The sequence below is a fragment of the Cricetulus griseus genome, chromosome 8 (genome assembly GCF_003668045.3).
Source record: "Cricetulus griseus strain 17A/GY chromosome 8, alternate assembly CriGri-PICRH-1.0, whole genome shotgun sequence".
NCBI classification, from domain to species: domain Eukaryota; kingdom Metazoa; phylum Chordata; class Mammalia; order Rodentia; family Cricetidae; genus Cricetulus; species Cricetulus griseus.
The window spans coordinates 4823589-4849643 of NC_048601.1; the positions used below are offsets into that span (position 1 = coordinate 4823589).

The window sequence follows — 26055 nt, forward strand, 5'->3', positions numbered from 1 at the left end:
TCAAATGTTTTAAGTTTCCTTTGAAAGGAGGTTAGGGTTTTGAGTCCATAATTACTGAACTTACATCAACATTTAAAATTATTCTCCTGCTACTGGGAAGAGTTGGGAACACTGCCCTAACTTAGGAAATAAACAGCCAGTCCATCACTGGGAAAGGGTTACATTTGCTGTCTTGCTTCATTTTGAGTGCTGTCTTCTTCTCGGGGCTTTGTATGCTTTGCTGGGGGCTCCTGTCTGTCTCTCCCAGAGCTGTGCTGAGGCTGAGCTTCCCAATGTAGAGTTTGGGTGGGTGACGGACATGCATGGGTCAACAAAGGAATGGAGGGTGCCAGGGCATGGGGTGTGGCCCTGGTGAGCAGAGGCAGAGAGCTTTGTCAAGGACCAGGTTGAGACCCTCTAGGTCTCTCTGGAATACCTACTCTCCCATTTCTCACCCACCATTTTAATGGTGTGAGGCCTTCCTGGGAGGAGAAATAGCCATATATCTTGGACTTTGCAGTTCCCAAACTGGGAGATCAATAAACCTCTTTTTATAAACTATCCTGTGTAGCATGAATAATAAAAACCCAGAGACAGATATTGGGGTTCAGAAAAGCCAGTAGCTCTTACCTCTACCAAGGCTGAAAAGGAGATCCTACCCTCCCTGTAACCGAAAACTGAATCTCCCATGAGACCCTTGGCTTCTTCCTTAAATATCACTCTAGTGCTGGGATTAAAGGTGTGAGCTCTGTTACTCTTTTAGATTGATTCACTCTGGTGTAGCCCAGGGTGGTCTTGGACTCACAGAGATCCATTTGCCTCTGTCTCCTGAGCCCTGGGATTAAAGGTGTGGCCACCACTGCCTGGAATCTATGGCTAACTCTTGTGGCTAGCTTTGCATTCTGATCCCCAGGCGAGCTTTATTAAATAACAAGCAATTACCCTGTGTCTGACATTTTGTCATAGCACCGGGATGAATAACGACTGTATTCCTCCCTTTTCAGTTAGATCCCCAAGTACATTTTCTCTGATGTTTTAACACATAGAACTATACAAATCCACCAACAGATCTTGTGCACATAGGCCAGTAACTAATATTGGGTACCAATAACTGATATTTAATAGTGCTTTCCCAGTATCTCTAGCTATACTTGAGGAATTCAGATGGCTTCAACATTGTCTTGAATATCTCAAGCATAGGGGCTTTCCATCCATCCATAGTGCTTCCTGTTGCTATTGGTATAATTTCTAGATATGAACAGTATATGTCCATGAATATATATAGGTACATATATGTGTATATGGTTATGCCTATATGCATATTGAAAGTCAGTGTAGCAGAGTCTCTCATTGCTTGCTTTGAACCCAGGCTCAATCCCTTTTTGTATAGCCTTCTTGAACTTACATAATTCTCCATGTTTGTTTCCAAGTCTGTGAGATGACAGAATGAAATTAAGTGACTTACATGCTCATCTTTAGGATTCACTTACTTTAAATATTTATTCTTTCTGACAGGGTCTAGTTATGTAGTCCTGATGTCTTGGAACTTGTAATGAAGCCCAGGATAGTTTTGAACTCATGATCTTTCTACCTCAGCCTCTCAGGTACTATGGCGACAGGCGTGCTTGAGCACATCTGACTGGTTGAGTGACTTTGCACATCGTGTGAAGAGCAGTGCTCACATAAGCCTATGAATTTCAAGGTTTAACTTTTTAAATGTATGTATTAATTACACAGGCAAGTATGTGTCCATATACTATATAGTCTACAAAATAAGACAATTCTCTATGTATTATTTAAAACCCTGGACACACACACACACACACACACACACACACACACACACACACACACACACACACACACACACACACACACACACCTACATTCAACATTATGGTGCACATACAGTTTTTTGGTTATTTCATAGTCATATGAAGACCAAAGTGAGCGAGGTTCCCAACATGGCTCATGTCTGGAATTTATGTAGTAAATTTTGTGTTTTACTTTGTTCTTATGGCAGTATTGGAAACCGAGGCCAGAGTTCTGTATATGCTACACAAGTGATCTACTAATGAGCTGTAACCCCAACCTTAAATTTGCCATTTTTAAGTTGTACATGTACAGTGACCTAACATTTGCCACTGTGAGCTGGCCCTGGCATCTGGGAGGAGTCAAGGGGAATTGGGATGGACTGGGGCTGGCCAAGTCTGATGTGTGCCCTGGTGCAGTGGCTGCCACAGAGCAGGGCCTTGGATGAGTCCCTGGGCCTTGCCAAGCTTCCCTTCTTCCCTGCTGCAAAGCATGGGTGCCACACTTCTTGCAAGTCTGTGGTGTGAAGGAGAGAAAGGAACACATTCAGAAAGCATTTGGCTAAGAACCTGCTTGATAAATGGAGACCCTGATGTTCAATGTGATAGCCCCACTTTAATGTGGGTTTGCTCTTCAAGCTTAACACAAACAATCATCCCACTGGAAGTTTTTGATCAACTCTGCTGTTGCTTGTATAATAACCATGGCTTAGGCTGGAGAGAATGTGGTTTCAATAACCAGGGAACTTGCTGTCTTCCCTCTCCACCAACCCAGTTCCCTCATCAGCAGGACACCTGCTTGCCCCTGAAGCTGTAATACTGAAGAACTAGAAGTAAGACCTCTGTAGAGAGGCCCTGGCCCTGTTCTGTTTGGTTGGCTTAGGGCAAGCAGGTGCCTTCAGTGACCCATGAAGAGAGAATCTACTTCACCCTCTTTTCTTCATATAGTATGTTCTAGAAAGCTCAAACCCCTGTGGAAACGAATGTACGTATGACCATCCCTTTACAAAGCTTACATATATTCTGATCAGTAGAGTGAGGGGCCATTATTTTGCAACTGGTCCTAATTTGCCTTTTGCTCATCTTCCAGAGAAAGTAGGCTTGACCCTTTAACAGCCAACTTTGAAAGACAGCTATGCACCAGGGGAATAGACCATCCTTCACGAGGCAGGAGCTGCTGATTTTCGAAGATTTATTTTTATTTTTAGTTGTGTGTATGTGTCTGTGTGTCTGTGCACCAGAGTGCAGGTGCCCAGAGGTGTCAAATCTTATTGCAGCTAGAGTAGAAGCCTGATCTGGGTGCTGGGAACCCAACTCAGGTCCTCTTAATGAGCTGTTTCCCCAGACCAGAACTCTTCAGAGTGAGAGCAGCTCTGGGATTGAAGGCAGAAGGCATTTATCACTGAGCTAGTAATTCTCACCTGTAAGTGACTGACTAGGAGCTGTGACAGAGAGCCCTGGGAGGAAAAGGACACACATGGAAGGTGTTTTACTCCAACAGTGTGAGGAGGCCACATTAATCCAAGAGTTTCATATTTTTATTATGTGATTATCATTATTTCAGCTCTCTCGTGAAATACTCATGGGAATATAGCACAGGTGTTTAAGGATACACACTGGGCAGTGAATTATCACCCAGTTTATAACGTCTTAGCGAATGGTAATTCAGGACCCCCACCCCCAAAAGCTCTGAGATTATTGGATTGTTCTCTTAATTACTGGGCTCTGAGCTATCAAATATTTGTTGAAGGGGATGCTTTTCTTTGTGGGAGTGGATAATGGTAGTGTTTACACTTGGAAATATCTGCCTCGAGTTATTAAGATTTGCATTTCTCACTTTTCTTCCAAGGGAAAGGTGTTTAGCCATTTTTAGAAAGCAGGTACGGAACTAATCAATTGTCAAAACATCTCCCTGGAAACTTTCCGCTCCAGACAAGTGCAAAAATCCCAGTATTAGCAATCCACCTACCAACAGTGGGAGGGGCAGAAACCGAGAAGCACTTTCCCAAGCTTGGGGTGTCCTGGGCATCCAGACACCATATTGCTTCCTGACAACAACTGCTCTGTAGACAGGAGTCAGGGGATACATCAGTCAGAGAGAGAGCCGCGTTGGTCGGTCTTTGACTGGCAGGGCCTGAGCCTGGTTCCCAAGCTGCTCCAAGGGCCCAGACCCTGCAGGCGCTAAGCAGGGTCATTGATGTCCTGGCAGCAATGGTGCACTCTGGGAAACGCTGGTGGTGCCTGGGGATGCTGTGCAGACCATGGATGCTCTTCCCAGGGTAATCACAGATGTGGAGAGGGAGAACACACAAGCCCACGAAAGTCAAAGGAGAGGCGGGCACAGTGACAAACAAACAAAAACATGTTGCTAGAATTGTTTTATAGGGCCCTCTTCGCCACCAATCCCTTCCAGTCCCTTGGTCCTGGCTCCACCGGATCCTTGCAGGAGCCCTTATCTCTGTCCAATCCTGACTAGAGATTTCTTGGGGATCCTCTCTCCAGCCCCGTCCCCCTGGCAGCTGTTTTAAGTCAGTGAAAGCAAGAAGAGCAGCGCCAGGCGAGCCCCAGGGTGGGAGCTGTCAGAGAACAGGCTTCCATCAGCCCTGCAGCTTCTTGCCTGGGGCGGTTCACCCACTGAGTTTCTGTTGGTGGTGATGTAACCCACGCTCCTGAGTGGCGCAGCTCCAGAACCCAGTGCCTAGCCTCATCTTGCCCTCAATATCAACCCCTGACTCTTGGGCATCAATATATATATATTTTTTTTTTTTTCTTGGCTGAATGCACACAGATTCAAAACAGTTCAGCCACCCCAGTGCTGGAGATCAGAGGGCTTCTAAACTTTTCTTCCACCCCTCTACCCCAAGGAGTGGGTGGGTGCTAAACGCCAGCAAAAGGCATCAGAGACCAGGGTGCAGAGCTCAGCTCCGGGAAGGCAGTGGTGTTTTCAAAACCGGAACCTCCCGGAGCTCCAGCCAGGGTGTACTGACCACCTGGAAGGTTCTTGGGGTTCCACCGACACCCGCAGACCCTCACGCGCATCCCCGCACCATCCGGTGAAAGCTTGTTTGGACACGGGTGGGCGCAGGAAGGACCCGGGGGGGGGCGCGGTGGGCGCAGGGGGAGGAAGAAGTTGACAAAGGGGACTTGACCAGACAGGATCGCGCAGGAATAGAAGCGAGCTCCCCTCTCCTACCCGCCTCCTTCCACTCCTGCCATTTCGTCTTTAAGTGGAGGGCAGATTAAAGGAAAAAAAAAAAAATTCCTGCACGGTGTGGGTGATCGGTGCGTTATTTACAAGCCAGTTGGGCTGCAGCAGAGCCGGAGGATTGTGAGGGGCTCCCGGGCTTCGGATGCGGGCGCGCGGCCACGGGCAGGAGGTCAGGCTGGACCCCAGGTTCTGGGGGACGACCCGCAGCAATCCCGGCCCCTGCGCTGCGCCGCCCCCGCCCGCCGCACCCCGGGGCGCGCGCCGGCCACGGTCACCGGCGGCTGGAGCGCTGCCCTCGCCTCCCCCATTGTTCCCACTGCCTTTTTCGCCTTTTGTTATTTATTTGCACCAGCATTGTGTTGTCTCCGAAGCCGCCTCATGACCAGCCGAGGGATTTCACTTCGTCCTTGAGAGAGAGAGAGAGACAGAGAGCAAGAGAGAGCGAGAGAGGGAGCCAGAGGTTGGGGTGGGGGGGTGGAAGAGAGAGAGAGAGAGAAAGAGAGAGGGACAGGCGCGCACACACACACACACGCGCGCGCACACCCCACACAAACACACCCCGACACAGACACACACACACACAGAGTGCAAAAGGCGAGCCGCCCCATCCCGTCTCCAGGGTCCTCCGGGGGCCCCCGCCCGCCGCTGCGCATCCCGCGTCAGAGGAGCGATTAACCAGACCCGGTAAGGTGCGTGAACCGCAGCGTTTTAACTTTGTGGCGCGTCCCGCTGTGGAGGTGCCGGTGGCGGGCAGCCCTCCAAGGCGCCCTGCTCCAGCTGGAGAGCCGCGCAGCACCAGGGAGGGGGCGCGGGAGTTTGCTCAAGTCCCGGGAGGGGGCTGGGCCCGGCTGCGGGGGAGGCTGCGGGGGGCGCTGTCACCCCCTTCCGGGAAGGAGGGGGCTGCGATCCACGGGACCGGGCCAACTTTATCTGGGCTGCTGTTGGGAAGCCTTGTCCTGTTGCCTGTATTGTTTTCTAAGTGGTGGCGGTGATGTGAGGTGCGGGAGGCAAGCGGTGCAGGGAGGGGGGCAGGGGGTGTCAGCCCTGGGCTAGCCTTGTGCATCTCCAGGGGACAGACCCTCGAACTCGGACAAAGCCCCCGCGCCTGTCTAGAATGGACAGAGCACTCTCAGCCTACCCCATCACCTTCACCCCTGCCTTTTTGTTTCGCTTTCTGCAAGCTCTCTCCCTCTACTCTTCAGTCCTTCCCAGAGTCTCGGAAATAAGTCTCATCCTTCTGGATTTGAGGCGTTTCAGAGACCGGAAGCTTTCATTTTATTGCAACTACTCTCTCTCTCTTTAAAACCCCCTTCCTCACTCGGTGCAAAGTATAGACCGCTCGCTCACGTGCTGTGTCACTCTCCACTCTCGGCTCGCGCTTCATAGCCGCTGTAGTAAGAAGTGAAGAACAGGGGTTATGCGGGTTGGAAGCAAGTTGAATCAGGGGCTGGAGTTACCGACCTGCCGGCCTTAGATCTTCGGGACACAGTCCACATATTTTAATAGCCATCTTCCGAAGCGAATACACTAACTAGTAAACAGATTGGCTCGCCTTGGATATCAAAAGGCTTTGGTCCCAGTTCCTAAGTTGAGTGAGGAATGTGAATTCATTTCCAGGCTTCCCTAATCAGCTAAAGCAGGTCAAAACGAGGAAGTGTGTGTTAATGTAGAGCCCACGCTTTTGGGCTGGCCACCGGGGATACTCTTGAGAGGCTTTGCTGCCTCTCAGAAGTTTTGAAATTTGTTGTAACCCAGTTGAGATGTTCAGAGTATCCAGATATCCAAAGGGGGTTTGTCAAGAAGGGCACGGAGAAACATCTCCCCAGAGGACCTTTTCCGCCGAGCACTGTTTCAGTCAAGGGCAAGACACGGAAATCTGTGGGATTTTGGGTAATAAGTGTGGGAATCTGCAAACAGACTAGACAACAGTGATTTGTTTTCTTGGTGTTCATAAATAATGGCTCCTAATATCACACACACACACACACACACACACACACACACACACACACACACACACACCCCAATAAAGCTGCTGGTGGGGAAATTTGTAGACAAGGGACATTTTCGGTCAGAAAAAACAGAGTGATTAGGTTAAGGGCCACATCGTTTTTTCGTTTTTTAAAGTACGAGGAAATGTTCTCCCCACCCCCACCCAAAGTTTGACGTTTATAGCTTTTAAAAGGAGGACAATTTCATCCTCTGCAAAGAACCGCTAAATTTTGATCTGTCTCATTTTAAAGGAATCCGGCTGTCTGAGGATGGCTGTTTGCACAGATAGTGGAGGAATCCCTTTCTAGAAGCAGATACAGGGAGCAGGGTTTCTAGGGGGTGCTTCTTCCTGATTTAAATATAGCTCCGAGGCCAAAGCCTAGATAAATTCAGCCAGAGTGATTTAAAAACATTAAGCACTTACATCGAAAGTTCTCCTGGGCACTGTGCAAAATTCTCTTGGAAATTATGCCATCAACTGTTTATTCCTTAGAACTCTAGGAGATAAAAATCACCAGGATCACTTAAAAACTGATGCAATCCAGTGTCAAACCCTCAAACTGCTGGGGATGGCTTTTGTTTGCCTGAAAGGTAGATCTTTCATCACGAGAGTTGTTTAAAAACATTTAATTGTGGGGGTGGGAAGGGCTGTGCATTAGTTATTTGTGTTAATTATATAGTAGCATCTTAGACAGAATTTCTTTTTTCTTCCTCCTCTTCTTGCCAGTGGTCTGCTTATCCCATTCTGGAAGCTTTCTGTTTTCTCTGGGGTTTAATTTTTTCCTTTCTGTAGGATGTTTGGATGGGTAGTACTGATCTACTCTAACACAGCTTTGATTCTTAGCACAGAAACCCTCACTCAGTTTTGTTGCTGTAGTTAGCCGGTCCGTAGTCCTGGCTGGATGCATGCTTCAAACATACAGGACTGGAATCTGCTAAGCTCAGTTGGTGACTCACCAGACTCTTGGTGTGCATTATTTAGCTCACGTTGTCTTAGTTTTGCACATGTAGACATACAACCTGTTTAGACTGACTCTCGGCTCAAGGGAGAAAATGGTATTCTTTGAGGAGACTCTTAGAATATACAGAGTAGGCGGTACATGAAAAGAGCCAAGTTCTTAGCCGGGTATAAGATTTTATTTACTCTTTTTTTCTGGCCTTTGTTGGAGCGAGGCCTAAGTTTAAACGTGTCGGACTTCCATTTTCAAAGGAAAGAATCTGACCTGTATGATGCTGTCTTCTTATAAGGCACACTTAAAAGTATGATATAATGCATATGCACACGGGTGTACCGTCTGTGAAAAGCTCTGTCCTGTCACTGAGTGGTAAGCAGTTGTGGTCTTCAAGGTACATTCAGAGCAAATACAAGAAGGGAAATTGCAAGGAGAAAACTGGTGGTTGGTGATTTTCTGAAATCCTGATTTCAAAGAGCTGAAAATTCTGATGCTAAGTGTGCCTTGCCCCTGATGAGATATGACAGATAGGTAGAGCCTGCGTGATTCACCCAATACCGTATCAACTTATTGGTCAGGGATGGCATCAAATTAGAGTTCTGACAGTAACCTGGAAACTTGTCTACCTAGGCCTGAGGTGAAGGTAGTCTCACACAGGGATTTGTTGTTGTTGTTTAAGAAATATGGATTTATTTTGTAGGTGAAGAAAGTGCCTATCTGTTTCACATAAACTATAAACTATATCCTGAACTTGGATTTGTAGATAGGTAATAAAAGTCCAAATTTGTTCCAAACAATGTTTTAAAACACCCATTTGTAAATTGTCTACATTTGAGTCTCATATGTTAATGATTTGGGCTCTGAAACTTATTTCAGAAAGGCATTTTGGTTTATCTTCAGAAACACCACACAAAACTGTCTAAACAACTCTGTAAATAAACTGTTCCAAATGCCTCAATTTGGTGAATGAATTAAAGAATTATGGGTCTTAATCCAATTATGATCAGTCTTGCAATTCTCTCTCCCATTTGGGGGCGCTTGGGGGAGCTGGGACAGTTAATGTGGGGTCTTGGATGTTCATTTTCTCTGTGTGGTGTGACAGAAATGCCGCTTGTGCCCCTGTGTGAGGAGGGTTTGCGATGTGCAGAAGTTCCTTACTCTGGTGAACCAAGATTTAACTTTCCTGAGTCGTTACCACTGAGAGGAGAGTCAGTGAAGTTTCTGAAACTTGGCGACAAGGGCCTTACCTTCTGCTTGAAGACAATGAACTTTGAAGCTGCCCTGTGACTTGTTGTGTAGACCCTGTAAGGGTAGAGAGCAGACGCCCTGGTACATGAGGGACTTGCTTCTGGGCCATATTGGGACACTTCTGTAGGCCTTTCTCATGAACTTCATCAAATTCAGTTCTCTGGCATTAGGATTGAGTTAAGGTCAAATGTAAACTATTAAGGACAATCTGTTTTGAGTTGTTTTCTCCAAGTCCTTAGCCTTTTAGCTGCCCTATGTAGGTGCCTTTGGAAAGTCTCCTAATGAGGACCCTGAGTTTCAGGAAGGGCCCTTGACAGCAGTCCAGGTTGCTTTGATGAACCCTTCCAAGATTCCTGCCCCATTTGGCCCATTTAAAGTCTGGCTCATAGGCTAATTAATTCAAAGGTATAAATAGTTCATTATGGTTTAATTCTCTGCTTAGATGATATGATCACACCCCTCATTTGTTATGGTCTTCCCGTTGCTCAGAGAAAGAGCTGTGGAGATGGCAGGGATAAAGGCAAGCCAGAGAAACTCAAAAGTTTTCAGTGCCCTTCAAATTATGCCTCAGAGGCAACTGATTGTCCCACTTACGGCTAAAGATGACATTGAATAGGGGCAGCATGGTGATAAAATTAGAGGGGAAAGCCTAGCCATTGAAATAGTAGGTCTTATTAGGTAAAACCAGTAGCAGAATTTATGTCTGCAGATATAGAGTCATGCATTCCTTATAGTTAGTAAGTTTCAAAACCAAAAACAATCAACCAGCTAAACACACAAACAAACCCCCCAAAGACTTGCATGTCTCTTTGGTGCTCCGTCAGTGTTTAACTACTGAGTGGTTTGATGGTGTCGTTGTCCGTAGTGGACAATAGCGCAGTGATCACGAGGACTATGACTTTAGCCTGACATCTAGTTGGCATGCTCTGACAAACCAAAGAACTTTGTTCTTACTATGGTTCTAAGTGAAGTCAAAGAGGTAGGGTGTTTGGAAGGAGCCAGGAAACAGAAGATGCTGCCTCAGTAGCCACGGAGCTTTTCGGTGTAGGTTTGTCTGTGATTCCTGCAAGACTTTATCTGGAGATCAGAAGTCTTCAGGACTTGGTGCCCCCGTCTAACCTCTAAAGCTGGAAATTAAAATGCTCTTCCTTTCTTGTGCTTTTGTGTGTTCTGGTGCATTGCATGTGGAGGCCAGACGTGGGCTAGATATGGCATGTCTTCCACGCTTCCTCTCCATGTTATCCTGGGAGACAGGATCTCTCATTGATCTTGGTACTCAGTGATGGGCTATTTGTATCTGCTTGTCTCTCCCCACTGAGTAGTATAGCTGCAGACACATGTGACTGGGCCTGGGTTTTTCCATGGGTGGTAGGGATCTGAACTGTCCTTAGGCTTATGCAGCAGGCACTAAATAGTCAATTGAACCCTTTACTCAGACACCTGCCATGTTCTTATGTGGAGGGTACGATGTGGATGGCCCTAGGAGAAATGTGACTTTTCCAGCCGAGTGTCTGTCATGAGCTGGTTGCTCAGTCAATATTGGCTCTTCTTTCCCTCCCAAGCCAGTATAGTCTCTCATGGTAAATATGTTTGAGGCTTCATTTTGTAAACTTATTTGAATGCAAGATGAAAAAAAAAAGTATCACTTTCTCAAGGCTGAGATCAGCACCCTAAGATGGTGATCCAGTTATCATCTCTCTATGATTGTTGACCATGTGGTTTTATTAAAGATGTTGTGTTTGGCAGAGGTGTGAATTCTGTCTTTTATTCATATACGTGTTCCTTCAGTCATTAACATCTTCATCCTATATAAATAGTTAAGGCAAATAAAAATGCTAGGCTCTAGCTGCAGTTTTATGCAGACTCTCCTGAGAACAGATGTGAACAAGTACAAGAAAGACATGGAGGATTGCGCAGGAAGATGGTCAGCTGGCTAATGCAGTTCATGAGTAGTTTGGCCAGGAAAATAGAAGTTCTCTATAGAGGAGACCACTGTCTGGAAGGACTGCCCTGTCCAGCAGTACCCATGGTACTGCAGCATCAGGGAGGAGCCCACAGCTGGCCTCTGTGCTCCAGCCAGCATCAGGGAGGAGCCCACAGCTGGCCTCTGTGCTCCAGCCAGCATCAGGGAGGAGTCCACAGCTGGCCCCTGTGCTCCAGCCAGCATCAGGGAGGAGTCCACAGCTGGCCCCGGTGTTCCAGCATCAGGGAGGAGTCCACAGCTGGCCCCGGAGCTCCAGCATCAGGGAGGAGTCCACAGCTGGCCCCGGAGCTCCAGCATCAGGGAGGAGTCCACAGCTGGCCCCGGTGCTCCAGCATCAGGGAGGAGTCCACAGCTGGCCCCGGTGCTCCAGCATCAGGGAGGAGTCCACAGCTGGCCTCTGTGCTCCAGCATCAGGGAGGAGTCCACAGCTGGCCCCGGTGCTCCAGCATCAGGGAGGAGTCCACAGCTGGCCTCTGTGCTCCAGCTAGCATCAGGGAGGAGTCCACAGCTGGCCCCGGAGCTCCAGCATCAGGGAGGAGTCCACAGCTGGCCCCGGTGCTCCAGCATCAGGGAGGAGTCCACAGCTGGCCCCTGTGCTCCAGCATCAGGGAGGAGTCCACAGCTGGCCTCTGTGCTCAGTGGTACGGTGCCACTGGGGAACAAGGTCCATTAGACTCTCAGAACAGATGTGACACACAGTGTAGCCTGGGGCTTAGAAGCTCTGTGTCTGGTCAGGAAGATCAGCCACAAACAAGCAAACAAAACATACAACTACCAGAAAGCATGGCAGGTTCTTTGTGTTCCCTGGTGTTTTGTCTTCGTCCTTTGTAAAACGAACATGATACTAGTCAAGGTTAAATAAGGTTGGGCACCCATAAGACACCGAGTTGTGCATAGCACAGAAGGAAAGCTCGAAATATGTTGCTCCTTTCAAACACACTCAAAATGCACCAGCAGGTGTGGATACATTGTATCAGATGGTCCTGAATGTATTTAAACAAGGGCTACTTCCCATAACTGGAAGGCAGTGTGTGTGCAAGCAGGTGTCCTTCTTACCTTTAAAAATTCTCCCTGTTTCTTCCGGGTGCTTCAGTCCATACTCTCTGACACTATACACAGAGCAGACAGACTGCCTACCTGACCTTGACCATCTTCTGGGTAACTGGCCCAACAAAGCACCAGGTAGAGGGAACTCGCACTTCTGTACCCCTGTAGGCTCTCTCTGAGTGGAGTAGCAATGTACTGCAGGCTGCATTTTATCTCAAGCCTCAAACACCTCCTGAAGTCTTTGCTCCCCTGCGTGACTGATCCTAAACCAACTTGCAAGCTCCACAAAGTGCTGAACTCAAGTGGCCCTCAGCGCCAGCCCCTGCTGGGATGAGTCACAGAGCCACCAGCACTTTGTTGCGTTAGATTTGATCGCTGCCATGAGCAGTCCTTCGATTGTCAGCTAAGAGCCCCTTCAGGGACTTGTCCCTTAATAGGAAATCTCTTTTCTTCCTCCTGTTGTAACTTTAAATTAAAAGAAACTGTGGAGGAGTTGGTGGTCAGGCCTCACTTCATTCTTCTTCCCACTGGGAGAACAACATCTGAGGAGAGACATTTATAGGACTAGAAATTGAGTTGTTGCTGTGTGGGGGGTGTGGGGTCACTGTCAGGGGTGGGGGTGGGGTGTTCGGTGATGACGGAGGACCGAGGAGAACACATCACTTAGACTTGACTAGCCAGACTGTTGTTGGTATCATCCAGAGCGGGGCTGTTGTGGTACCCAGGAGTAGACTGTGGACACGAGGCTCCCACCAGCCTGGGGTGTTTGGGTGGTTCCGATGTATTTCGTCCTGCCCCAGATTCTTAGGTGGTTCTGTTTTGTAGTGTGGGAAACTGGCATGGAGACAGAATCGGGATCCGTGGAGGCTGGAGGCAGGAAAAGGGAGCTAATTTTTGACACATTCCTCAGACTCCTCTGGGGAATCTGTGCCCAGGATACTGACTGCTTACTTGAAATCTTGGCATCATTTTTTTTCCCAACAGTGAGCGAGCATGGGTTACTGTGGGTGTCTCTGCTCAAAACGGCAGATGGACATCAGTGAGGGAGAGGAAGGGAAAAGTTAACAGTGCTTTCGATGGTGTCCTTTCTAAGTTAGTTTTCTAAGTTTCATTCCCCCCCCTCTCTGTGTATGCATATCTGTCCAGTGTGCATGAACATGTGTGTGTGTGTGCTATGGAGGCCAGATGTTGTTGCTAGGTCTTCCTCAGTCACTCTCCCTGTATGTTTTGAGACAGGGTCTCTCATTGAACCTGGGCTCACTGATTGTCTAGACTGGCTCCCATCTGTCTTCAGTACTTGGGTCACAGATATGTACCTCTGGTCCCCCTGCTTGTTCAGTGAGAATTTTATCAACTGAACCACTTCCCAGCACCCACTTCTCCCTGCCCATTTGACCCTTTTCTGGGCCTGGTCAGATGCCCTGTATTGCTGGTTCTTCTGTCTCTGTGATTTTGAACCAATGCTGACTCTTGAGGTCTCGGCTGTGGCTGCTGAGACCCAGGGTTGTTCGGCGTAGTGTCAGGGCAGCCTGAAGTTTGCATGCAAGCTCTTTCAATGTGTGTTGTTCCTCTCTGGTGCTGGCACCCCATGCAAGTGTCTGGCAGGATCAGTCTCATTAATTCGTTCCTTCACTGGAACTATTTTTGAACAAGTGCATACTGTCTCTTAGAATCCTGTCTTGAACTTTCTTCCTTGGCTCTTTCATGGAGAGCCTAGTCAACCTTGGCTCCTACCAGAATGCAATGTCTTTTCTGCTTCAACCAGGAAATTAAGTGGTTGTTTTATGTACATAAATATTTCTGTCAGTAGGTAAACATGAGGAAGCCACTCTTTATTTGTAGGGACTTCATCAGGCCACCCAGATGTTACTGAATCCCAGCCCCCTTTACGTGTCAGTGGGTGCTGGCTTTTCTTAGCTTTTGTCTTACAGGGTATGTATTCTCATAGTGCCGCTGTCCACTGTATTGTGTTAATATCTCCAGAAATGAAAGGTATAGTGGATGCATTCCTGCCTGGTTTGAAAGAGGTAACTACATGCCGAAATACAGAACTCCCCGTGTGGGCTGGGGACATGGCTTAGCTGGTGGACTGCTTGCCTAGCATACAGAAGCATGACACAAACCTGTCATGGTGGTGTGCCTTTCTGACAAGAAAACCAGCGATGTGGAGGCAGGAGAGTCAGATGTTCAAGGATGTCTTTGGCTACACAGCAGGTTAGTAGCCACCCTGGGAAATGTAAGACACAGTAAGCTCCCCTACTGGATGGGCTTTACCTCCTTGGCACCACCACAATGCCTAGAACAGAAAGGGCACAGAACAGAAGGCTGTGAGTGAACAGACTTACAAACCAAATCATACCATAAGAGCAGAGACTTGGACCTCATCAAGGCAGCTTTGCATGCTGGGAAGAGGCTGGATTTACATCTCTGGGCTGTTTGTTATGCCCTGGGCTTGGTGCTGAATGCTTCACAGGGATAGCCTCACAGAACCAGTTAGTTGTGTATCTAGTTGTCTATAGCCCCTTTCCACACAGGAGCCAAAGGATTGAAGCCGTCATGTGACCTACGCATCTCCCACCGCTGTCATTGGCAGGAAAGCCACTGCCTGGCTTTTGGCTATTAGATTTGGACATCTTCCTCTGTGTCAAGACACTGCTGAGGACCTGACCTCTATAGGGCAGTACTGGCAATAGTCTCCTGTCTATCCCACGTGGAGGATGATGATCAGATGGGAAATACGGTGGAGAGCCAGGATTGAGTGGTGATTTGTACATGCCAGTTGGGCTGATCAACTTTAACCATCAATTTGCTACAGTCTAGACTCACCTGGGAAAAGCCTGACTGAGGGATGCACAGACTGGGTTGGCCTGTGGACAGGCCTAAGCGGGATCGTCTTCTTGATTTTTAATTGATGTCGGAACAGCTAGCCCCTTGTGGGTGCCACCATTTTTTGAGCTGGGTGCTGCACTGTGTAAGAGTGAAGAAAGCTAGCTGCGGAGAAACAGCAAATCCCCTCCTCTTTTGCCTGTGGATGTAATGTGACTAGGTGCTTGAGCTCCTGCTTCCATCTTCCCAAAATGATGGAGGTAGCAGAACTGTAAGTCAAGTAACAGTCCTTTGTTCCCCGTGTTGCTCTTTGTCAGAGTAATTATCACAGCAATGGAAACGGACACCAGACAAAGGTTATCACTATTCACCACCCGTTCCATACATTAGCCCCAAACACCCTCGGAATGCCCAGATTCATGCTTTCGAGTGCTTTACCTAGTAAGAACTGTTTTATGCAGGTAGGTGGCAATTCCTCATACGTAACCCCTTGCCACAAAAGGAAGGATAGCACTGTGTTGCTTACTCAGTCATCCGATGGAAAGCTATTTGGGGCACTGGTTAGAAATTGAGCTTTTGGTGTTCCATCGCAGGCACATGGATCCTGAAACCTCTGTGGTTTTTGTCAAGTGTGACTGGTGACTCTCTAGCACCTAAAGGTTTGAGGGCCAGCGATAAGTTCTGAGTGATCTAGTTGGGTAGTAAGCTGTGTGTGTAGCATATGGAGCTTAAGGTTCTCCAGCAACAGTGGCCTTGGTGAGACAGAGCAGAGTTGGTACTGGAGGACTGGGAAGACTTTTCCTGATGGACTTTGGGTTCTGAATTAAAAATTAAAGGACCTTCAGTGATTTTGCACAGATAGAACATTAGTGTGGCTGAAGCCAAGCGTGGGAGACTCTGACACGGTGGTGACCTGGAGCCAGGCAAAGAGGGGGACCTTTTCATATTTCAGCTCTGAAGAGACTTTCCAACAACAGAATCTCCAGGCATCATAGCCCTCTGAAAAACAGAGGCCAACTTCTTTGTACTCCAAACACTTGGTACAGTCTCTGAGACACAGAAGGTGTTTAGAGATATTTGTTTACTTTTATAGCACTGGGGCCGGACTCAGGGCCTGTGTATACTCTGCCAGTGTTCTGCCACAGGGGTCCAGGTTTTTGTTTTAATGAATAAAAAGCAGAGAGAATGAGAGAGCGATATGTGGAAAATACTAGAATTCCATTACGATTGCAGTAAATCCTCCCTCTCTATCTGTTGGGGATAAACTTCAAGATGCTCCAGATGCCAGAAATTGTGTTAGACCGGAATCTAAAGATCTGCTTCTGTTTTCTTCCATGTGTCCCTAGCTATGAGGGAATTTAGTGCACAAATAAGACCTAGTAGGTACCAATAGTCATCCATAATAAAATGGAGTGGTTATAAGAGATACGGATGTGGATGACTCCCTACTGTGTGTGTGTGCTCACCCTTCTGGTGATGAGATGAAGCAAGATGAAGAACATAGGCACTGTGACATAGCCTCAGGTGATCTCAGAAGGGTCATTTGAACACAGCACTGTCATTTTGTGACAGTCTGGTAACCAAGCTGGCTAAGTGGCTAACTGGCAGGTGGCATTTACAGAGTGGATCCAGTAGACAGAATGAGATAGCAACTTCCAGGCATAGCAGAGCCAAGGTGGTGTGAGACTCACTCACGCCTCTCTACATAGTCTTAAGTTGGAAGGTTCTGTTTTTCTCCTGGAGTTCTCTGAAGACCTTGGCTGGCCATGGGTTACTGAAAGCATGCTTAAGAAGAGGTTGGTCTTCTGAGAGCAAGAGGATGCTGCAGGGGAGCACGGTGAAATAAGACGAGCACAGGATTTTAATTAGACCACCGTGGTTCTCACAACAAGAAAACAAAGCATTGGGATCAGTGGCAGGACGGAACTCGAGGAACGATGCTTGCTAGCCTCAGAGCAGCAGTGATTCCAGGAGAATGGGCACCTTGTTTGTTTGGGTCTCCGTGAGTGATCACTGCTCGGTGAACCATTGACAGGGCTCCCCCACAGACTAGAAAAACAGGCATGTGTCTTTACAGAGGGTAAGTAGTGGATTGCTTCTTGGACCATCTGTGGACTAAGGTTTCATCTGCCTTGCTCTGTGGCTAGTCGTCCATTGTCTTTTCCTACTATGCAAATCCATGGTGGTCTAGAGACTGCCATTGAACTATTGATCAACTATTTGATGAAGAATCCAGTGGATGAGTGAAGGGGGGTGGTTTGGTGTCGAGGACAGAGGGAAACTGATAGCCATCAAGAGGAGTTGTCCCCAGTCACTCAGAATTCCCAGTGACATGATCAGAGAATTTTAAGGGAAAATGCCCGCCAAGGTAATGCCTGCACAAGCAATACCAGCCCCATTAGAAGAGGAAGCCATTCATTCTGTCTAGAAAATGTACTGGGGAGGAGGAAAAAAAAGGTAGCGTGTCATTCGGAACCTAGCAGGAGTTACAGCACAAAATGGCTCTAATCCAAGCAGCATAATATTAGCATCAACGTGCATCTTGTGGCTCCAGCCCCGCACAGTGCTTTGGAAATAAAAGGCGATTGTGTAAGGAATTAGCAACACAAGGCATTTTTAAAAGTGCTTTATTGCCAAGGCCTGTGATACTGTGTGAAATCTATGCAGCCCCCTTCCTCCTGCTGTGCTTAATTTCGGAATCTCACGCTATTACCTATCCTTGGAGAGAGAAAAAATAATCTCTATTAACTCTTAAAAACCAAGTTTCACACTGTACTTGTTTCCGACTTATCTTTCTGATGTCTCTTAGGAAGAAAAGTGGTGTATTTAGCTACCAAGTGTTTTTCGGGTGCACAGTATTTAGGCTTGCCCTAGGGGGTGGCACTGGAGCATGGGGGTAGGCTGGAACTAAGTGTCGAAGACAAAAGTTTAGAAAAGCCTCCAGCAGTTTGAAGAACAAGGACCTGAAAGAGCCAGCAGAGATTGGCTCTGGCATGAATCCAGAGCAGAAGCCCGGAAGTGGGTTATAAAAAACCAGGAGGCAGAAGCCAGGGGGAGTTAAGTCTTCACCCTGTAGATGGCTATCTTCTGGTGACAGGAAGACATCTCAAGCAATGTCGCTCCTCCCCGGTGCACTGCTGCCCTGTGCTGGCTGCCTCACTGGGCGCTGGCTGACTGGGAACCATCAGTAGGCATTTTTCTAAGCAGTTGTTTCTTTGAGGCTCCCCGGTAACCTCCATCATGCACAGAAATTGTCCATTGTCCAGACAAGGATCCCAAGCTTGCCCAGAGCAGCATAGTGATGGTGGTCTAGCTGGGACTTGAACCTACAGAGGTCCGATTCTGGAGGCTTGGCTTTTATCCACGGTGGTACAGCAACTGTATCTTCAGCCTCAGAACGGGATCCTTCAGAAGGACGCCTGCATTTGCCCCTCCCCTTCCTCCAGCACCCACATCTGTCACCCATAACTGTCACTGAGCCCTGTTTGTTCTCTAGCCCAGGGTTTTCCTCTGCAATGTGCGCTTTACTGCTGTCATGCTAATCTTCCTGACGTGCTATTTGGGTCATGTTGCCCCTTTCTCAGAACCTCAAAGCCGTGTGCTACATGGGATGGATCTTAGACTTCCTAGGTTTTTTTTTTTTTGGGGGGGGGTCTCTGCAATCTGGCTCCTCCCTGTCTATCTTAGCAGGCTTGTTTGAAATCTTCCCTTTAATTTGCTGTTGACCCCCTCCACACTGCACACAGTGTTGCAGCCGACTTCCCAGCCTGTCGGCAGCATGTCAGCCTCCTAAGCCCTGCACAGCCTGGTATAGAGGCCGTGGCCACTGTACCAAAGCTGCTCTTTCTTGACTCCCAAATCCTTGGGGACTTCTTCCAGAGTGGCCCTTTCCTCCATCTACTTCAAACCCTTCCGTCTATGGATTCCTTACTCTCCAATCCACCGGATGCCATAATTTGGTGTTTGTCACCTTTTCTCTGTCCTCGCCTTCACTCAGTAACCAACACATCCTCATCGAGCACCTTCCCTGAGGTAGTCGCTATGCTACTGCTGGCGAATCAGCTGTACACGTGGAACCGCTAATCTATTGGGGAACCAAAACTGTGGCCAGAGAATGGCCATCACTTAGAGCTTTGCGTTGTGCGCTTTGGAGAAGGACATGTAGCAGGTAGAGGGGAGGCTGTTGGTACATTTGCAGGCAGCGGGAATTAGAGAAAGTCTGCTATGGGAAGTCATGGGTGAAAGATAGTTGTTAATGTGGTACGGAGGAGAGGCGGGAAGAGCAGCACAGACAGACAGCACGGTACGCTTTCTCAAAGGCTCTGAAGAAAGAGGAGAAGGGGCATGCCCCTGGAATGCTACAGGCTGCATGGCCAAAGTAGAGGGGAAAGGCCAGGAGGTGAAGCCAGATGCTCCTGTCAGACTTGGGAGAATCCCAGGCATGTTAGAAAGTCTAGTCTTTGCAGTAAGAGTGGCAAGAAAGTCACAGAATAGTCTTAAGAAAGCCTTATCATTCTTGTCGATTTCCTACAGACCCCATTGAAGATGCAGGGCTGGGCTTTGCGCAAACTAGCAAGAAGCGATGGCAATTACTTTTAACAAGTAAGAGATGGTATCTAGACCATCAGAGATGAGGGCATGCCACAGATTTCAGACACTTGGAAGGAAGGCTGCCTGCCTGCTCCCACTAGTCTGCCCACCCCAGAAACTACCCAGTGGACTATTTCACTGTGTTCCCAGAGCCGCTAAGTCCCAGGGACTCTGTTGGTTGAGAGAAAGTTGACACCAGAGCGTGCATCTCCATGGTCACACTTTTGGTTTCACCCTGTCCCTCTCCCATAGTAACCCGAAATCCTGCCCATCCTTGGCTTCCGAATTAAAATTTACCTTTTCCCAAGCATCATCACAGAAGACAGTGGCTGAAGATTTCTTCCCTATGGTTGTATGGCATTTGTCACACGTTCTGGTTAAATTTTGCCGACTTGAGACAAGCTAGGGGCATCTGGGAAGAGGGAAACCTCTTGAGAAAATGCCTCCATCAGGTTGGCCTGCAGTCAAGTCTGTAGGGCATTTTCTTGCTTGATGATTGATATGAAAGGGCCCAGCCCACTGTGGGCGGTGCTTCCCTGGGCAGGTGGGGCTGAGTGAGCTGTGAGAGCAAGCCAGTAAGCAGCACTCTTCCATGGCTTTCTGACCTGACTTCCCTCTGTGAAGGGCTGGGATGGAGGAGTGTAAGGACAATGAAGTTTTTCCTCCCCAGATTGCTCTTGGTTTTGGCTTTTACCACAGCAATAGAAAGCACATGGAGACACACATGTTTGTCTCCGGAAGACGCTGTGAATTTAAATAATGTACTTCTTTCTGGGACCTTCCTTTAGCTCAGTTCCTCACCCTCCATCTCTCCCTTTCTCCTTCATTCCCTCCATTGGCAGGCATGCATGCGTTTATTAACTCATGTCTGTGTAGAGCAGGGGTCGATCTTGGTGTTATTCTGAAGGAGTTGTCTGTTTTTGTTACTTGGTTGTTGGTAGGTTTTTTTGTTATTTTTTGTTTTGTTTTGATTGTTTTTGAGACAGGCGCTCTCTCATTGGCCAGAGCTCACCAGCTTGGTTAGGCTGACTGGCCATCAAGGTCCCAGGATCTGTCTGTCTCCACTGTCACACATCAGGATGACAGGTGCAGCTGCAAGCCTGTCTTGTTTACCCAGATTCTGGAGCTCGAACTCAAGCCTTAATGCTTACAAGTCATGTGTGGTAATCCTCAGGCCATCTTCGCAGCCCCTCTTTGCCTCTCCCTGGCTGAGAAGTTGACCTCTCTCGGATTCCTCATTCCAGAACATGAGTGGTCACACCTGCTGCACAACTCAGCTGTGAGGGACTCATGAGACAGTGATCGACCGCATAGTAGGACAAACGTTACCTCTGGCCCACCGTGAGTTTCACCCTGAGATGACATTTAATGGTTGTCAGAGTATTTCTTAAGTCCGACCTATGTGTATCACTGCTGCTGTGGCCTATTGGAATTCAATTTTCTTTATGTCCGTGCATTTTTGTTTCCAGGGTTACAGATATCAACAAATCTGGGCGTTGCCTGTAAGAATAGTCACAGAAGTACCTGCTGGCTTTCAGGGAGACAGTGATGGAGTGTAAGACCTGGATGGAAAGATCCGAGGAGCATGAAAGAAAGGCTGAAGAGGTGTTTGGAAGTCAATTCTTGCAGTAGTTCAGAACGCATGTTACAATAAGATGATGCAGACTGGAAACTCAGGCCTGTGTGATGAAATAGCCCCACCCTAGTGACAAACACTCTCTCTTCATCTTTCCATCTTACAGTTTTCAATAGAACACTCAATTTCTTTGATTTTAACCAAGTGTCAGACACTGACTCACTTCTCGCTTCCATTTCTCCTCCTGCCCCTTGCCTCTCCTCCCCCAAACCACACATGCTTTTCTATCATTCAGTAACATTAGACTACACATATATCAATTGCCAAGAGCATCAGACGCTACTTTTAGAATAGAACTGTTTCGGCTTCTTTGCATTGCTTATGGCTTCTAAGCACTCCCACAGTGTCCTGGATAGCCAGAAAACCTCATGAGCAGTTGGCCATGGTAGAAGAAAAGTGTGCTACTGGTAAAATTTTTTACATCATTGGGGCCACGCAATAATAATCTTTCAATCAGGTATTTTATTTTATTCAGCTTTCTTCAGATTGTATAACCCCTTACTGTTTGCATGTGAGATTACCAGACCCCTGGATCCTGCCATTGATAAGGGCTAAGTTCAGCCAAAGAAGGGAATGTTTGCTCCAACAAAGTGGGAGCCTATCCCTCACTGGAGGATTGGCATCTTTAGGAGGTCTTGGAGGTGAGACACAGCAAGGTGTCTGTGAAACAGCAGGTGGGTTGGTGCTGGCAGAGCTGAGGCACCCTGATGAAGGGCTGAAATGAGGTGCTGTCAGATCAAGGCAATCTTTCCATAGACCATCTGTGACTTCCCGTTTGGAGGGAATGGCATCGGGAGAATCCTGTGTCGTTGAGTAATGGTTGCCCTTGCTTGTGAATGAACCAGTGACAGGATGGCTAGAGTTCCTAACCATCAGGTGAAAAGGTGGCTGTCTTGACTATTGGTGACATGTAGCGACAAGGGGCTTTCTGTTTGTAGCATGTCTGCATGCTCACACACACTGTCTTCATCTATGTGCACACATTGCTCCTTTAGTTACATTATATCTAGGGTATTGCTGGTGAGGGCGTTCTGTGTACTTACGGTGGGTATGATGGGGTTTCATGGCTGATCCTCAGGAGACCATCTGTGCCCCTAGATTTGTTACAGTGAGATTTTGGGGAGCTCTTGGGCACATTACCTGGGTGAAAATAACAGTGAACAGAGGGGGAGATTGAATGGGAAGGTCTCTCTGGAAATTAGATTTAAAAACAACAACTGAAACTCTAATAATTTGCCCTCCCTTCCCAACCCTAATTCCCTCTCTCTTTCCATCCCTCTTTGCATCCCTCCCCTCCCATTTCCCTTCTTCCTCACCTTCCTGTTTCTGTGTTGGGAATAAAACCCAGGACATTGTTCGTATTAGGCAAGACCTCTGTTGCTGGCCTGTATCCTTAGCTCTTGTTCTGTTTGCCAGAGTTTCCCTATGTAGCTTAGGCTAGCCTTAAATGTATAATACTCCTGCCTCAGCCTCCTGAGTGCTGGATTGAAGCTGTGTGCCACTGTACCTGTGATCAAATAAAAATCTCAGGACTGTTTTGGATTTTTGGCCTCAGGGAGTTTATGATCTGAAGCAACAAAGATTTGAAATTGGAGGTAAGGAAGCTGATTGTGTCTTCCTAGAAGACGGCAGGGACAGTGTCACAGGGAACTGGGAGCAGAGGGAGATTTGCTGTCCAGTGAGTGAAGCATGGACCTGGGTTCAAGGCTCTCAATGGCTATCTTAGCCACTGCTCTTTTGGTCTGACCTCCCTCCCCCCACCCTCCGTCTCCCCTTTGTTCCTCCCTCCCTCCCTCCTTCCCTCATGAGTGTTATGGTATGGAGTCTAGGCTGGCCTCAGAATACTTACGTTAGCTGAGGATTATCTTGCAGGTCTGACCCTATCTTTACCTTTGGAGCACTGAGGTCACAGCCATCCGCCAGCACGCCTAGTTTGTGCCGTACTAGGAATTCATTCTAGGGTTTTATACATGCAGCTACTAGTTGAGTTACATGCTCAGCCATTCCACAGACACACTTACACAGACATAGAGACACGCACAGACACAGACACAATACAACAATTTATTCAGTGAAGTGTCATGAATAAGCTGGGACTCTTTCCTAGCACTGGGAAGCTGGAAAGCAAGAGTATCAGAAGTTCAAAGTCATCCTTGACTACTAAATTCAAGACCAACCATATGTTCCATTAGACAATATCTCAACTCCTCCTGGTATACACATATGTATACACTATACACACACACAAATATATATATATACATATATATATATATATATGTATATATATATGTCACTAAATGGGAAGAGGGAATGAAGAATACATATAAAACAAGAAATGCAAATAAAAGCTGTAAAGTTTTATTGATTGGGTGGTTTATGTGTATCCATGTTGTTGTGTACATCTGTGTGCAGCCCAGTAAAGGCGTGGCTATGTGGATTCACCAGACCAATAAATTGAAGTAGAGTTTATCAGGAAATAACATAAACAGAAAGCAATAAGTAACTTCCGCGGTGTTCCTGCTCCGAGGAGACAGACCTTGCTCCGGGATGCTCTCTGAGATCTGAAGGGGCTTAGGACCCCGGAACCCTTTCCTTTTCACCACTCACATCCTCGCCTGTGACCACGCCCAAAAGGCGTGGTCAGTGCCACAGGTGTGGACACAGATCTATCTATCACCACAGTCCAGAGGTTGATTTTTGTATGTATTCCTCACTCCACATTTTAAACATTTCATGTGTTTGGGTGTTTTGCCTGCAAGTATGTTTATATACCATGTGTGTGGCTGGTACCCACAGAAGCCAGAAGAGAGAACTGGATCTTGGATCCCCTGGAACTGGAGTTAGAGGTGGTTATGGGCCACATGTAGGTTCTGGGAACTGACCTAGGACCTCTGCAAGAGCATCAAGAGCTCTTAACCAGTGAGCCGTCTCTCCAGCCTTTCCACCTTAAGTTTTGAGACAGGGTGTCTCACTGAACCTGGGGTTCATCAGCTGATATAAACTGACGGGGCAGCAGCCCTAGGGATCCTGTTGTCCCCTTCTCCCTGGTGCATAGATCTCAGGCACACACTTGGCCACCACACCTGACTTTTATTTTTATGTGGGTTCTGAGGATCTAAATTCAGCTTCACCTTACCAACTGTGCCTTCTCCCCAGCCCCCAAAGTAAAGTATTTTATGGTAGCACTCCAGAAGACGTGTTTCTACCTTTTGGCCCCATGAAGACTGGAGGTGGTAGGACTAGATTTCCAGAGCACACATTCTATATTAAATGGGGAGACAATGTGTTGTAGATAAGCTTGGCAATATTGGGTTTAACCAATGCACCCATTTAAACAAGGCTTAATGGGCTCCAGGGTTAAGTAAATTGGAGAAAAAAAAATAAGAGGTATGGGAATATAGTTGCAGTGTTTTAATATTTTTAAAAAAAGCCATGGAAAGTGTGTATGTGTGTCCGTGGGCGTGTGAGAGTGTGTGTGCCTCTGTTTATATGTGTGTGCCGGCCAGGGTCATCATGACTTAACGTTTCCTTGTCTTTAGCAATTTCTCATAATTGACTGTAAGGTTGGGGCCACACTGACACTATTATTCTCCTGTATATCTGGCTTTAATTTATGATCCACATCCTGCCTTGTGTCCTAAAGGCATTTGAATGCTCTTGTGTTGCTTGTTTTCTTTTTTTTTCTCCCCTCAGATTCATCAATTTGTAAATCAGCTAAGTGCAGTAATTAGAAGAGATCTTTGTTTGTGTCATCTCCATGACTGAGGATCTGAGAAGACAAAAAAACCTTCCATAAATGTAATAAGTCCCTCCTGTCCTTTTGGAATTTTAAGTGTTTCTAAGTTTTCCTTTTCCTGGTAAAACTCAGCGTGGTTTATAAGAATTATCACAGAGTCATCTTGTGCCTGAGCTCTAGACGGCTTAGTTTTCTTATTAACGCCTTTTTATTTTGTTAATAAAAATTCATTTTAGTTATGTTCCCATTCTTACATTTAACAGCCCCTCTTCAGAAGAAATCAGTTGCTTTGAATTTCTTGGAAGGGAGAGAATAAGTAGAGCATTGTTAGGGCTTTTCATCACAAGGGAAAATGAGGAGCCTGGGTTAGGAAGCAGTGTATATCCGTCCTTACAGGGCTATGGTTGTCATGGCTGGGTTCCCTGGGGGGACGCTAATCATGTAATCTTAAATAGACTTTGTAAGTTAAAAGGCAGAAACCTTGTTATGCTACATAATGTTATTTTTCAATAAATAAAAATTAACTTTCTTTTTCATATTACACAAATGATCTGTCCATTATTGGGTAGGGAACACATACAGTCTCACAAAAAAAGATTACGAAGGGATTATGGGCAGCCATGCCCATGTTTGTTCCTAATGCCTTTCTAACCACCTGAAATGAATACTAATCAGTTTAACATAAACTGTTGTATTTGTACCATCATAGCCCCCTTTGTTTTCTACTGGGGTTGAACCCAGGGTTTCCTATACACTAGGCAAGCGCTCTGCCATTGAGCTGCAGTCCCAACACAAACTATGATTCATTCATGAACTATCGATTACTCATTCAAATCAGTTCTGCTGGGAGTCAGTTCTTCAATACATAATATTCCCGTCACTATGAGTTGAGAAATGAGGTTACAATGATGAGCAAAGAAGATCTGGTTACTCCATCAGGAAGCTGCAACACAGTGAGCAAAATGGAAGCCATCCAGTGACACGTGCAAACCGCTCCTGTTTCGAGAAAACTCAAAAACCCATGAAGTGTAGAGTGTTGAAG

At 47.1% G+C, this 26055-nt stretch overlaps 1 protein-coding gene and 1 long non-coding RNA gene across 6 annotated transcripts in view; one reads left to right on the top strand and one right to left on the bottom strand.

The window, feature by feature from the left end:
• The first annotated feature begins 5171 nt into the window (after positions 1-5171).
• Positions 5172-26055, top strand: part of Sox5 (SRY-box transcription factor 5) — a 970651-nt gene continuing 949767 nt past the window's right edge. For 2 of the 5 annotated variants that reach the window (XM_035448567.1, XM_027430149.2), the window contains exon 1: positions 5172-5687. The gene's annotated coding sequence lies outside the window, so the exon portion shown is untranslated. The remainder of the gene's footprint in view (positions 5688-26055) is intronic. The other 3 variants (XM_035448570.1, XM_027430154.2, XM_035448569.1) reach the window with 2 other exon arrangements.
• LOC118239246 lies at positions 6241-7672 on the bottom strand. The gene is made up of 2 exons (XR_004770991.1): positions 7415-7672; positions 6241-6916 (listed from the first exon to the last, which is right to left on the bottom strand). It is a non-coding gene; the product is annotated as an uncharacterized LOC118239246 (long non-coding RNA).